Source organism: Passer montanus, unplaced genomic scaffold (genome assembly GCF_014805655.1).
Source record: "Passer montanus isolate IOZ18808 unplaced genomic scaffold, ASM1480565v1 scaffold48, whole genome shotgun sequence".
In the NCBI taxonomy this organism is placed as follows: Eukaryota; Metazoa; Chordata; class Aves; order Passeriformes; family Passeridae; genus Passer; species Passer montanus.
In genome coordinates this window covers 6,089,721-6,103,782 of record NW_024369707.1, presented here as the reverse complement: position 1 = coordinate 6,103,782, position 14,062 = coordinate 6,089,721, and positions in this window count along the sequence as shown.

The window sequence follows — 14,062 nt, the reverse complement described above, 5'->3', positions numbered from 1 at the left end:
AAGGAGACTTCTGTAAAATTAAGGAAAAGAAGAGATACTGTATTAAAAAACCCATAAGGCACCAGCAGATGCCGGTTTACCACGTCCCTTCTCCAGGAAATCAAGTAAAAAAGCTGTGCTATATCTTGGCTGACTCTCATGAATGAAAGCATCAATATTTGTGCCTCATTTCAGAGAGAATGAACAGCAACAGACCTTTCAAGAGGTCTCAGGAGATCCTACTACACTGTGGATCTAGAGTTATGTTAAGACAGAGAGAATTGTGTTAAAATGAAGAAAGACCAAGAGACTGAGAACGGGCATCACTGGAAAGGCCACAGGGGTGAGTTATGTACTAAGTCTCAAGAGTCAGCTCAGAACTACTACACAGACCAATGTGGAAAGATTTTTTAATACCTTTTTCTATAATAATAGAGAAAATTAAATTCTAGTAATTTTATGGTTAACACATTCCCAAAGTGTTATTTTTATTCACAGAGATGCTTCCTCTCAATATATCTTACTAAGGTCCACTTCAGCAGGTTGGTGATTGTGGCTTCTGTCCAACAAAGCACACACAGAGGTGAACCTGTGAGTACTTGAATGGATTTTAGTGAAGTACAGATATGTTTAAGGTATTCATAGACTTAACTGCTTTGCTGGATTACAATTTGGATGAACAACATCTCTCTATCACTCCATCAGCCTGCCCAGCAGTGCAATGGAGCCATCAAAAAGTTAATGTGATTGTTAAGTCATTGGAAACAGGGCATGCACAGGTTGGGGAAATCATCTTGTGGAAGCACTTGTCTGAAATTAGTTCTTGCTTTTCCAAATTAGCCCATTTTTCTGAATAAGAGAGCTGACTATTTTGTCCAAAAATGGTGAAATTAAATAAAATTAACATCCTCAGTTATTAATCAAATAGGTGGCACCTATTTGACTGCAGCTTAAGAGTACATTTTAAAGGAAAAACAAATGCAGAAGTACATGTGTTTTATTAACAACAGAAAATTGTTATTATTCATGTATTTTATTAGTTCTGAATAATATCCTCCTAATTAAAATTAATGCCATCTAGACTCCTTGAATAGCATTTTAGCAAAAAATAAAGAAAACAATCCAAATTTCCTGTAAATACTTAGCTGCACATTAGAAATAATTATCAACTAATTTACTTAAATACCAGGCTTGTGCTACTATAGTCAATGAGGCTTGTGCTATACAGCAAATTAGATTTCAAAACCCAAGCATAAACAGAAGGCAGGGGCCTAGGCTGAGGAATCAGGAAATGGTGTTGAGCTCCACAGGTAAAATTATCCCTAAGGAATGGTTCAGCTTTGAGCCAGTGGGCCCCGATGGGCAGCAAGAGGCAGGTGCTGACAGAACACTGTGGGATGCAGAGCCCTGGAGTTGTCTAACCAGGCTTGAACCTCACCTCAGTGAAAGGAACAAGATGTGAATGCTTGCAGAACTGCCTGGGTGATTTATGAGATTAGATCCCATTTCAACACTCCTTGGGTATTTAAATCTTAAGAAAAACCCTAGGTTAGAAAGGCCAAGATTTTCTGAAAGAAAGCAAAAAATGCATACAGGTCAGGTGGGTTTTCAGTAGTCTAAAAAGCACCTCTCTGTGCCCCTATTATTTTAAGCATAGGCTACTTATTTAATTTTTTTTATTTTTCTTTCTTTTCCCATTGATAATATGGTTCAATGGCTGCTGAAATCAATGGAAAGTCTTTGTATCAGTGATTTGGAATATCATTTGTGAAAGGTTGTCCTGCACCATCTCCATATGCAGACAGACAACTGAACACAGGCACTACACTTGATTTTCTCTCTGTGCCTGAGTCAGGACATTGTCTGGGATCTCATACATGAGACCTTCTCTAATCTGTCTTGCAGTAAGCAATAAATAAATTGTTCATCCCACCCAGTGGGGTTCAGAGCAGTACTGAAAGCTGCTGCTCATATTCATCCTTCTCTCTTTTACACATCACATCCTTGACCCAGTAAAAAGGTTGAAGTGCCAGTGAGGGAATGCCTGGGATCAATTTTCCAGGAGTGTTACTTCTGAAGTGTTACAATTTATCAGAAAAATACAAAGACCTGAGCCAAGTACCTTTAATTCAGTACTGATTCCCACTTGCTGAGCACTTGCTAAAAATAATGTTTCTACTTAATTTTTATGAATGTTATTGCCAATAAAACCACTTGTATATTTGTTCAGTAACATCTTGGGAACTTGAAAGGAGGTGATAGCACAGTGGGAATAGTTATCTGCAGTTCCAGCTCTGCTGAATCACTATATTCTATATGTTCTTGCACTGTCACTTAAATGCATTGTTAAATTGAATTTCAAGTTTTGGCTTGTGATGTCTCTCTTACTGGTTTTGTTGGGGTTGTTTTTTCTTTGTTGTGGGTTCGTTCTTTGGGGGGGAAATGATGTAACTTCCATCCTGCCTGTTTTGAATTTCATTCATTCTGGTCACTTATATTTGTCCACAGTAGAGTATCAAGAAAGATCAGACAGAGGGATGACCTGGCTCATTCAGGTACCCCTTATCCTGAAATTTGCATGCAAACTAAATATTAGGTATTGCTGAAAACTTTGTCTGTTCCTTGCAGTTCTATTTTGCACAGTTTAAACAGTGAAGACAGAAATCTCCTATCCTCTGTCCCCCTTTTATCAGTGCCTGAGCCTGCGCAGAGCTCAGCCTGAGCCCATGAGCAGGAGACACATTTACAGGCAGAGACCAGAATGCTTATCTGGCATAAATCATTGTAGTTTAACCACAGAGGGTAGATTCCAGTTTGGGATATGAGAACTTGTAACAACTCATAGAAACAGTTTCTGCAGGATGCATTTACTACAATTTTCCCTACTCCCTGATTACTAATTTACTTCATTTTTATTGGAGAAGTGAAAGCCAAATTGGCTGATATATTGGCACAGAAATGAGTATGGGAGTAGCATGATACCAGACCAAGAAGTGCCAGAGTTGGCAATTAGATACCATGACTTAATTCTTTAATTATCTGTTCTGGAGAGCAACACTGCTGAAGTCTGAATATCATAAAGCTCTTAGTGAAACTTGTCTGAAGTTGATTCATTTGGTTTCTTGTTGAGCTTGTTCCTCAAGGCTAATCTGCATCTATAATTGTGTTTTATGTGCTTCAAATACAGTTTACCAGCTTTTATTTCTACCATTGCACAGAATGATTCAGTAGTTATTTTACAACTTAGAATAAATGCTCTGTTTATAATATTACAATAAGCCTATATGGTAATTCAATTGTCATTCAAGCAAGAAACTGCAGACTCAGTCTTCAGGCTCAGGGGTTTAGGGGTGATTTCCATACTCTTATTTTCAAATACACAGAAGAGTGGGGAAGGTAGAACTCCCATCCAGCTGCATGATTTCTTTGTCTTTAAAACAGAAGTGGTATTCTGTTCTTGAAGAATTAAGATGTCTGTTAATTTGGGCTTTATGTAGATGATTGTTTAAAAGTGTCAGAGAGACTTCTGCCATGCCAAAATAGTTCTACAATCACTTAGTATAAAATATAAGCCATGACCTCCAAAACTGTTCAAATTGAGAATCTCACTGTGTCTGGGAGTCTGGGAAAGATACATGCTACTAATGTTTTTTTTCTGTGCTCTGAACAAAAATGTGGCTTTTTTCTTTTTTTCTTTTTTTCTTTTTTTTTTTTTTCCAGAGGATAAAAATCCACTTCCTCTGTGCCCTGTCCTGGTAAGGTTGCATCTATTTGTGTAGAACCAAGACACTTTTCCACCTGAGCTGTGAGGGAGACAGTACCAGACTTATCCACCTTGTGCAAATGTCAGTGAGATGCTAGAGAAAACCACTGCTCTCTAAAGGACAGGGTATAGCACAAATTGCAGGGCACAGAGCAAGTTCCATTTGCTTTGATCATGTGTTTATCTGTGTTCACCTAAGCAGTGCACTTTGCAGAGCTGTACATGTAAAGCACCCGTGTGTTCTCAAATGACTTTACAAGAGATAAAATGGATGCAAGGTAACATTTTGTTAAAAAGCCCTGAGCACATCACAGCAGTGAAGGGAAAACAGATCCTCTGGTTTAATGCCATTCCTATGAATAATCTGTTTTATATGATATATCTATGCATTTATTAGAATCTAGTACATAAGCATGAGACACATTTACTGTCAGAAGTCACAGAAAGATGTGGGTAAGGTGGGAATGAAATCATCTGTTCATTGTATGAGTACAAAACAATGCCCAGCCAAAACCAGGAGGAACATCCAGAAAGTAATTTCCACTGTGTCTTTCTCACTCTGAGAGGTCTCTGTCCACAGCTAAGGTGCTCTAAGACTGGGACTTTTGTCTTCTAATGACTTCTGGCTAATTTCCCTATTACTGAAGGTGAATTAGCACAAACCTGGTTAATCCCAGATGAAATTCATATTCTTTGTAATCTTATGATCCAAAACAAAAGAATTAAAATCTGTGAATGTTCCAGCCTTGCAAGGAGTGATAAAACATCATGTAAATACCCTTGAGCACAATTTATTGCTTTTAATCCTTGCACAATACAGTATTTTACTCTAATGTACACATACAACCCCTCTTTACTTTCCTCCAGCTTTTTTAGAGTAATGCCACGTTAATCTGCTGAAGGTCAAGCTGAGAAAATGGAGGAAACAAAGCAAGTGCTGTTAAAAATCACATCACGTCCTGTTGGGCTCCCAAACAAATGGGCATTAGCTGCAGATACAGGTGCTTGCCAGTCCATCAAATTCTTTCACACCCTGGTATTTTATGTATTATTGCATTCAGTGTAATATTTAATAGTTATTGGTGTGTAATTTTTTTCATATATTTTTACATTAAATGCAGATGGAATGGGTGTAATCTGAAGCACAATTCTCTCCCTGTGCCACTTCCCTGGGATTTGCCATTATAGAGATAATTGTCTTTTATTATGGTAGGTAGTAATCTGTGTGCAATTAATCACATTTTATCAAGGAGTAAAATTTGAATTTGTGTCTTTTAAAGAACTGTTTGGGTTTCTTTCTCAGTGTTTCATTTGTAACTCTTTTTTGTAACTTGGGAGTTCCATGACTCAGAGAAGCACCAGAGCACAGACATGTTGTTGACATTGTTGCTTTCTTAATTTCATTTAAATTGAATCCCTTTCCCAAACCTCTAGATAACACAATGCTAAAACACACCTTTCCATTATTAAATACCTCCAGCTTTTTCTTCAGTTTTGAAATAGTTACTTATTCCACCAGAGTCCAAAAAGTATACAAATTATTATAGGTATATAAATTGTACATTATGCAAAACAAAATCCACAACCAAATTTAAAAAGACAAAAAAGGAAAAATATTTTGTTAGGGCATCAAGGACAATACAAATTGCTTTTTCTGAGAACTCAATCAGACAAAATAGTCTTGTTCTAAATGTACAGACAAATAATTCTTCTATAGTTTACACTACCAGAATTTATTTAATAAGCTAAATAGTCATTAAATTAATTAAATATTTACATATGAATTTCTAAAATGGATGAGGAATCAGCCTTATGGTTCATATTCTTGAAGTTGCATAGTTTTGTTTTTGACTATGCATGAGAATAACCTGGCTGAATTGTTGGACTGTATTTCTTGAAAGTGAGATAACCAATGGCCAGGATAATGCAGAGTAGACAGATTTAAATATCGTTTCTTCCCTGCTTCTGCTCTTCAGGGGAGTATTTGTCACAGCACCATCCTGATCACTCAGAAATCCCCTGAATCTTTCACATTCCTGATGTGGTTACAGGGATAAACACCCCAAATAGGGGTAAAAATATCACAATGGTGAAAGATCAAAAGGCATTGAAAAAAAACTGATTAAGAGATAAATTATCTTTCTCCAGTTAAAAAGGAATGGACTTTGAGGAAGAAAGGAGTGAAATATTTTATTTCTTATTACTTTTTCTATTCATTAAGCCTTGGATCTTTTTTTTTTTTTTTAAAACTGCTTCCAGACATTAAATTTTCTTATTACTTTTTCTATTCATTAAGCCTTGGATCTTTTTTTTTTTTAACTGCTTCCAGACATTAAATGAATTGTGCAAAGGTATTTTGATCCAGGTTCTGACCTGATTCTGATTCCTTGAGCTGTCTTGTGACAGTATTAAGAGAAAATGTGAAGAAAGTCAAGAGATGTTAAAGCAAAGAGAAAAATATAAACAGATGCAAGAGTGAAAGATTTGGGTTTGTCTAAAAGAAGGGACAGTCAGAACAACTCACATACATGCACAGCAGTTTGCCTCAGTGGAGAATATGTTTTTCCCTGTACTAAAAATTAGATAAAAATAATAACACTACAATATATAAGAAACAGGACAGCCTGAGAAAATATTTCATCTGAAAGGCTAATTGATATTCAACTGCAACAAAAAGGTGGTTATGAGAACACTATTACTTTAAGAACAGGCTAGACAAATGTGTCTGAAATGCTGAGAATGTCACACATCCATAGGGTTGGCCTGATTGCAGCCCAGAGATGAATCCTCCAAGACTTTTCTAGACTCAAGCCCAAGATTTTAAATTGATCCTACTGGTAAAATGTAATAGAAGGACTTAGGATCTCGTTATGACCTAAATTCCTTCATAAGTACCTCTGCATTAAGGGTCAGAGGTATCCAGGATTACCAAAACATTGGGTAAATTAATTTTAGTGCTCTAATTTCATAAGGGTCTGCTCCATAATGGTATAGACAAGACTGGAATTCACTCTCCTTTAAAAAAAGAGGTGGAGGAAAAGAATTTTCACCCTTGACTGACTGAGAAGACTATTTAAAAAAATCAGTATTTTTTCATTCAGTTCTAAGAAAGATGGTTTATTGTGATTATTTTTCAGTTCTGTGTGCATTTGATATAGAAAAATCTTACAGGCTTCCACAGCAGTTATTTGATTCTGCTGCCAGATCAGTTCTTGTTCCAGCTGTCCAGTTCCAGCTCTGGTTCAGAGCCAAAGCTGCTGCACAGAGCTGAGCCTGAAAAATCATATTTAGCTGGAGTGGATTGGACTTCAGAGAAGCTCTATATGATCAAGTCAGTGTGTGCAGACAGTATTAGCAGACAGGAATAGCTGAACTTCGATGATGCAGAAGCTATTTATGGAAAATTAAGTTACATTAGTAGCTCATCTGAGACGAGCAGAGAGTTTCTGTTTGCCAAACATTTTGACTTGAGAGAAGCAAGGCTGGCAGACTTTTAAGGACAGAAAGAAAGACAGGACAATGTTCACACACAGATTAATAGGGAATGTCTCATCTAGGAGGAGAAACACTAATGGTTACATTATTAATCCTTGATTGCAGGTCTTTGTGATAAAAATGAATTATGTCACGAGAACAGGGATTCCAAAAAGTGTGACACCTGCTATGCTGAGCACTGAACAGCTTGTGTGAATACAAGTTTGAATAAAAAATTATCACCTGAATCTTGAAGACTTTACCCTCTAGGGAGGCTGTAAAGCCTTGAGGAGATACCTGAAGCATCCATTGTGTGTTTGGCACATTCTCCCTCGGTGACAGTGACTAGTGGGGTTACTCCTACATGAACTCTGCAAATGGACAGCTATTTTCCAGACTGACATGTAAAAATGCAAACAACAGATAAATGACAAGAGTGAGGTAAAAGTCAAAGGTAAATATGCATTTTTGTTATATCACTACTGCTGAAGCAAAACATTAAAGGCTTGCTACTTCTGAAAAAAATTTGTAATTCTTTTCAGTGGTGATAGAAGCTGTGAGCTTGCTGAAGCAACCCAGGATGCTCAGTGTATTTGCTTCCATTTTTATTTTTCCAGCAGTTCTCCACAGAACACACTGCAGACACACATCTGAGGATCCTTTTTTCTCACAGAATACACCAGAGAAGGATGCTTGAGAAGAGAAAGTGCTAAAGGTTGACTTCAATGGGAATGTTCCCTGACGAAGGTGAAGATTTGACCCAGAAAGGTTTGAGTGAGCTTCTGAGCAAACTGAATTATCTTTTGTGTTTTGCAAACATGGGTCAGCTAAAAAAAGTGCAAAAGTTTAGCTCCCAGACCACATGTTTGAGTTAAACTATTTCATGTTATTCCTTTAAAAAACAGCCCTTCTATTTTACTTCCAAACTGCAGTGAAATGTTATACTCTGAATAAAAACTGTCTTTAACCCTGCATTTTGTAAATGTAGTGAATTAGCTGGTTACTTGCTGTTTAGATTTTTATTAATTCTAAACTTACCTCTTTTCATGGAACTCTATTGATTCCTCTTCTACTTGCATTTATTGGCACAGTAAGAACATGTTATTTTCTAAGCAGTTGCTTCAAAGTTTGGGCCTTATCCTTTTATAAGAGACCAAAGTACCACAATTGAAATGAGGATACAAACTGTGTTTGATCATAAATAATGAAGACTTGCTTCTTCTTCCAAAGCTAAACTGTCTACATCCTGATTCTATAATATTCTTATCTATGAAAATATTAATTTCCTTATTATGAAATATTTTTTATCTGCCTAAGTTATCACAGCTTGTTTAGGATCATTTGATCATTATAGCTCATTCAGAGCAGAACTTAAAAGTAGTTTCCAAATCTGTGACATATTTGGAATATTTGAGGATATTTCAGAATGAAATTTTCTGTTTCGCTCTGATCTAATCTATTTACTGAATCTAAATTAACTGCTTTGTTTTCTCTTGCTTATACATTTTTTTTCTCTTTAAAGTTTCATATAGCAAATTAGCAGACAATATTTGTCTCTTTAACATTAGCTGTGTTATATAATACATTGGTCTTAGAATATTATGATTTAGATTGTTTTAATGATTCAATATTGAATATTGAAAAGTTAAATAGTTAATAGCCATTTATCAAAATAGAGAAATACATGGTACATGTAATTTTGGTACATGTAATGTACCAAAATAGAGAAATACATGGTACATGTAATTTTGTCATGTTGTAGTATTTAAATACTTTTCAGTACACTTTAGCATATTCCTGTTAATAATTAAAAACATCTTGTGATGGATTAAAGGTGACCAGTTCCAAGAAGAAGAAACATGGAGAGATGTACTGTAAGAAATGAGTTAATAACAAGAAAATGTGGGAAATCATTTCTGAAAAGTCTGAATCTCAACTTGTGCTTTATAAATCACGACCCAGAAGTAACTGGGGATTCAGCCAGATCTCATTAATTGCAGAGGAAGAGAAACTATAAAGACTGAAATTTATGTAAAACCAGTTCACTGGTCTATTCTTTTATGGGAACTATTTGGAACCAATCTGTATCTGCAACTCTTCTCTGGGAAATGAGTCGAAGAGCTACAGCAGGTGCTTTAAAGTAATAAGGGATTTCCTGTGAAACCCAGTGGAGGGATGACTCACCAGTTTAATTATGGCTTTCTTCTGTTGTAAAAGCAGGACCATCATTTGTAAAAGGCTCTTGTTGAGTAAATGAGTTCCAACAGAAAATCTTTGATAGGGAAAAGAAGATACCCATATTTTATTTTAAAGGGTATAAGATTTATAGGGAACATCTTCAGACTACTACAATGATTAGTATTGTCTGGGTATCCCCAGAGTAACTGAATGGAGCAGCAGTAACTCTTTTTGTGCTGTCTGGCTTTGCTTTATTTTGAATTTCTGACTTATCTTTCAGTTCAGCTGTTTGATTTATTTCTAAATTATATGTATATCCCAGACAGACATTACCATAGTTCATCCTGCTTCAAGATGGTCAGATTTGGCTTGGTTTTTACTTTAAAAATACAAAGCTAAAATTACAGTTACTATTTCTTAATTTCAAAATACCATTCCTTTTCAGCAATTTGAATGTCCTTGGGAAATAGGGCAGTCTTCACAAATGGTGAACCACCTCCTGGGAATTTTATTATTTACTTGGAAAACCACCATTTTTTACCCCATAAAATGGGAGATAAGACCTTCTATATCCACTGTCTCTCTGCTGTAAGAAGAGACCCCCTCAGAACTGATACAACATTCCACCCTGACATGTGATGAAAATCCAGGGGACCATGATAGCTGAATCAGGAACACCCTTTACAATATTTATTGTAAAGTAGCAGTTTCTGGTGAAAATTCCATTGATGAAAAGGAGGGAAGTTCTGATATTTAAGGTATGGTAGACAAAAATCATTGGACAAAATGGTTCTCTTCAAGGACAGATGGGTCATATTACCCAGCTCTCAGTTCATTTTCCAGGTTGGTTGGTTGTTTTCATCTGACTTCTCTGCTCAGAAGTTATTAACCTGATTTTGTCTGTGTCTGTCACCATCCAGCACAATGCATCTTCTGGCTGAAAAGGTAAACTTTTGGTATCTGGAGGGAAAAAGACCCAGAGCCAATATAAATCAAGAGAAAAGGGGAAAAAGAAAGCAGCTTAGAAGAGTAGGTGTCATTGATTGACTGTAATTTTAAAGGGTCTTTCTTATGATTGACAAATTCCTGAGATGTTCATTAACTAATGGAATTATGGTGGCAAGTGACTGCCGTCTGCACAGAACATCAGGTTAAAAAGTGCAGAGGAATAATGGGTTTTTCTCTGCTGTGGATCAGTCTCCTCACTATCTGGAGCTCACTCAGAGGCACTGGAAAGGATCAAGGAGGTTTCATTGGTGAAATTCCTGTTCATGCTTTCCTCTTCCCCAGGAATTCCTGCTCAAATCATCCAATGAAGTTGAACTTAGAGGGTTAAACAATAGAAAAAGAGCACCTGGGCCTTAATATATTCAATTAGCCAGAAAACAAAATCAGTTTTGTTTTTGTTAATAGCTCTGAAATATGCATTACACTATTTTAATTAAAACAGTCTATTACACTTGCCATTCAGCTCATTCCTGCATATTCCCTTAGGGCAGTAGTCATGTACTGTGATAAAACATAATGAAAATAATTTATAAAGGAAACAATACAATAAATCAATCTGTTGTTTAATGAGCCTGCATTACAAGAATGGATACAATATTCTCTTTTAGAATATGTAGTGCATTCTCCTCAGATGACTGGAAGAATGCCCTACAGCATTTAAATAAATAGCACCTTGCTCCATTTCAGCATGCTTTTGAAGCACTGCAATTTGCAGTTTAAGCAAGTTTTGGCTCAACAAATAAAAATCTCTTTCATTTACACTAAGTTTTTGATTTTGCTGTTATTTTACCTTTAGTCAGATTCATCTGCCTCATAGGGACACCTGTAGAGACCACAGGGCTTCAACTCAGCTGCATACTTCAGCAGTCAGCTATTTGCTGTCTGTATTCCAGAGACCCAAATGTTGTAGCTCAGATCAGAGCTACTCAGGGAGAATCCTCAGCTCCCCATCAGAAAGATGCAAAAAATAGCAGGAAAGCTATTGCCATTATTTATATTTTTTGTATATTCATATGACACTTAAAAACCTTTCAAATTCAGCCAGTGACTGAATCTGTGAATTACCTTTACCTGAGAACTGCCAGGGAGTATCTGTCAGTACATAATGTTTCATTCAGTGACCAAATATGTGCACAACAGTCTGATTTAGTGCAGTATTTGCCATTTCTGTGAAATGTGTCTGCATTTTGCTATCTGCTGCAAGGTCTGCTACACTTGGAACAATCCTTCCTTAAGAATTTGATTACTCACATATTTATAGGAGAATTAAATTGTAGCACATTAAATTGTCAGGGCAGCACTAATGCAACAGATGATACAACTCAGCCCAACTCCTTCCAGAGAGGAGTCACTCAAGGTGATTTTACCATGACCCCTACTGATACAGCCTCGAGATTTTCTGCTAAAGGTGTGTTAAACTATGTTTTTCCAAGCAGGTGGATAAGAGTTGAATAGGAAAAAGAAGCAAACTCTACCAACTACAGCTGAACAAGCTGAGATAGGCTGTGAACTTGAAACATTTTGCTGTTCTTGTAAATTAGTAATTTATTTGTTCCCATTAGTAAATTGGGAACAAATAAAAAGAGTGTGGTGAGATGCAGAGAACTTATACAACAAATTTTCTCTAGGTCTGGTGATTCCCCTTTGCCATTGCAGAGATGAAGTGGCTTGTGCATCATCTAAGTTCAACAAAAATTATTTGATTTTTATTTTATTAGATCTTTAACCTTCCTTTAGAAAAAGAAAAAAAAAATAGAGTATCAAAATGCTGTCAAAAAGGATTGTCATGCTGTCAGAAAGGATTGTCAAATGAGACCTGAGTTGGTTTAAGAGGGGAACAAACATCCTCCAAATGGTATTTTTTTAAAATGCCTTTTGAACTATAACCAAAACTTTAGCATACCTGGAAGTCCTATGTAATAGTTTAGGAATACAATTTATCACTCTGGTTATTTATTATTTTTATGGGGAAAGAAAGAATAGATAGCAAAGAATGGTTCAAGTAAGAGCTATCAAATACCTAAATGCTGTTAGAGAGCAGTTCCAGAGCTGTTGGCTTTTTATGTTTTCTGCCTCCTCTCACAGCAAACCACAAAACCACTCTGGAGCACAAGAGGGATATCTTGGACAAGCTGCTGAGGCTGAACTGCAAGAGCAATTCCCAAAGCCTACAGACAGACAGACAGACACCCGGAGGAGGAGGCTTGGCTGCCAGCCAGAACAGCCAGGCAGGAATCCTCTCCTAGGGAATCGTCTGGTCAGAGCTGCATCAGCTCACACAGAGGCTGGAGCAGGCTGTAAATCCCAGCTCACACCGGGGACAGATTTGGCAGGAGGCAGCAATCCCTGCCCCTCATGGGGCAGCTGCTGCCCTGTCCTTCAAGGAGCAGCTTCCCCCAGCTGCTCAGCAGTTTCTGCTGCCAGCCCTGGGACTAGTGCTGCAGGCAGCCTTTACAGGCTCAGCCTCTGGCTCAGGAGAGGAGCTGGAATGCCTTTGGAAGCCTGCTGGCACACGGCATTAGACATGTCTGAAAAACACCCAGCTCTGCAGGATACCTGCCTCTGGCAGCTTGGAAAGACAGGCTGACCATTCTGTGGTTCTAGAAACCACTTCTTGCCTCTAGTGTTTACTCCTTTAGATAAGAGAACCAAAAAGCTCTGGCTGAATTAGGTGAGCAGATGTGAAATGGTCAGAAAAGGCTCCCAAAGTCTTGTAGGTGACAAAAACCTGCTGCCCTTATAGGAAGATATATAGCTATAGATAGATAGAGATATAAAGATATGGATATAGAAATACAGATATTAAGTATGAATTATATTTATATATATATACACGTATAGATATACATGTATGGATATCTATAGACATACATGTATATGTATATATACATATATATAGATGTATATCTATATCATCATATATAGGTGATAGAGATCAGATAGATATAGATAAATTATATAGGTAGATATAGATGATACAGGTGTAGATATAGATGATAGATATAGATAGATATAGATTAGATATATAGATGATATAGATATAGATAGATGATATGGATAGAATAGACATAGATGACAGATATAGATATATAGATATAGATATATTCCTGTCCTCATTGCTTCAACCATTTGTGACTTTTTTCTAGGTGAATAATTTCTTTGCTTGACATCAACATTTCTGGGAAAGTGTGTTCATGCATGAAAAATGGCCCTAAATGTGAGTGATTTTGGCTCTTAACTCTTGCCATGCATTCTTCTCCTCCAACACACTGTTTTGTGATTACTTCAGTGGTTTCAGTATGGAAATTAGTGACTTTCAGCCACTTTAAATAGCAAAAAAAAACAAAGAGAGAGAGAGCTGACCATTCCATTCAGTATTCATTCATTTACAGGTTAGTTTTATCATTCTAAACAAAGTGGAAGGCATTTGATGTCAGTTGTTTTTCCCTTTTCCTGATTACTACAGTTATTTTGGATAGGATCAAAATGGAGAAGAATACAAAACCTGCAGGTTCACTGAGAAGGAAACTACTAATTACCCCTAAAACTGAGCTGTAGAACACAATTATTGTTTGGGCATTTAGATCTCATTTCTTAACACTCTTGGCCAATAAGACATAGTATTTGATGGACTATTCATTCAGGTAAAATAATTGTATT